General features: G+C 40.4%; 1 pseudogene; it reads right to left on the bottom strand.

Annotated features, from left to right (window-relative positions):
• LOC102844030 lies at positions 1 to 416 on the bottom strand (annotated as a pseudogene).
• Positions 417 to 2,010: the final 1,594 nt, after the last annotated feature.

Genomic DNA, 2,010 nt, shown 5'->3' with positions numbered 1-2,010 from the left:
TCAGCCTGAGCAACCTCTGCAGCCTCAGTACTTGCACTCGATGATCCAACCCTCTTCCAGCTTGGTTTTGGGAACCTGGAAGAAGCAGTTGATCCTGCAGGTGGTGTCCTGGTCTGGATGCAACAAAGGCAGCACCGGTTCTCCTAGCCCTGCTTCTTCCAGCTGGCGATCAAGTTTTGGTCAGTGTGGCCTTCTTTGATGCAGTACTTGTACAGCTCTCTGTTGATGGTCTTGTGTTCATAAAAGAGGTCGAAGATGTATCAGGTTTTCTGGTAGTGAATTCCGAAGATGGGCCACAGAGACTCCACTTTTCTCTTTGCTTCTTTTCTCATCTTTTGATACAACTCATTGATAGTTAGTTCAGTCAACTCCCAGCCATCTGGGGAAGTTTACTGGCTTCTTTTGACATTTGGCATATCTGTTCACAAGATCCAGTGGGTTTTCAGAGGCAGTTAATTCCATGGAAAGAGACTGTCCATCCTTCTCAATGGAGCAGCTGGTGGCCTGGAACTGTATGCCTTCAGGATTGCAGCATAGCTTCATGACACTAGGTCACATGCAAATTGTAACCTTTGTTACACCTTCCCCCCGACCCAGAGCCAAAGAGTCAAACACAAATCATACAGGGTTAGAAAACCTCAAAATAACAAAAACTCATTGCCATTGAGTTGGAATGGACTCATACCTGATTCTGTAGCGGGTTTCCAAGATTTGTAAATGACACCGGAGAGGATTGTATATTTCTCTCTTTCGAAAAAGTCATTGGTGGATTTGAATAGTCACAGGGAAGTATCCTTTGGGTTAGAAGAGGAACCCTCTAGGAACTAGGCCACCAGAACGGACCATTAGGTTAAAAATGTTTATGGCTTAGAAGTAAGACATTGCATTATCAACACAAACTCACATGGTTCAAATCCAACAGTTGCTTCATGGGAAGAACATGGGCAATCTCCTCCCTTGAAATTCACTGCTTTTAAAAACCTGCTGCAGCATCAGCTGAAGGTTAGTTATAATTCAATAGTAACAACAAGTTTTGTAGAAAACAGAAAATTATAAGGATAAAAAGATATATTTAATATTCTATATTTAACAAATTAGAATGAAATAATAATTTCTAAAACTTTTAAAATTTTTAAAATTTTGTATTTTTTTTGTGTGTGTACCATCTAATTGGATCTTACTGGTATACGAGAAGATTGTCCCTCTTTCTCCAGCAGAGCATCTGGCAGATTTGAACCACATACCTCTGGGATTGCAGAGTAGCTTCTTGACACTAGGCCACCACAGCTTCTTTTTAGAACTGTTTTTTTTTAAGTTAGAAAATAATTCACAAATTTGAAAAAGAAAAAGAATCAATGTGTTTGAGTTGTAGTGCTGCAGAAGAGTATTGAACACACCATGGATTGACAAGAGAACAACAAGCAGGTTTGTCCTGGAGAGGGAGAAAACAAGTTGCTCTTTAGAGGCAAGGATTTTGAAGCTCTGCCTCACAAACTTCAGGCATGTGGCCAGGAGGAACCAGTTCTTGGAGAAGGATATCATGCTTGGAAGGGTGGAGGAACATTGCAGGAGAGGAAGACCTTGGATGAGATGGACTGATACAGTGACTGAGGTAATAGGATTAGGTGTGTCAGAGGCAGAGACTAGCTCAGGATAGGACTGGGTTCAGAGCTTTTGTGACTAACAACAACAAACAGTGCATTTTCTATGTCTTTGGAAAATGAATTTGATATCTATATTGGGATTGCATTGAACAAGTAGATTGCTTTTGGTAGGATTTTATTTATTTCAAGGAAATTTTTAAATTTTCTTTTTTAACTTCTTTAACCCAATCATGTTCTTTTGCTATTGTTGCTATGTGTCATTGTGTAGCTTGTGACTCATAGTGGCCCTATGTACAACAGCTTTGAACTCTGCTCAATCTTAAGCCAACCTCATTGTCTCTGACATACCCCATTACCCCAGTCACTGAGTCAATCCATTTCATCTAGGGTCTTCCTTTCTTGTGCT

The sequence above is a fragment of the Elephantulus edwardii genome, unplaced genomic scaffold, assembly GCF_000299155.1.
Source record: "Elephantulus edwardii isolate Elephantulus edwardi_28Jun2011 unplaced genomic scaffold, EleEdw1.0 scaffold00246, whole genome shotgun sequence".
Lineage (NCBI taxonomy): Eukaryota > Metazoa > Chordata > Mammalia > Macroscelidea > Macroscelididae > Elephantulus > Elephantulus edwardii.
Note: the sequence above shows the minus strand (reverse complement) of the source record. Positions and strands in the feature narration are given on the sequence as shown.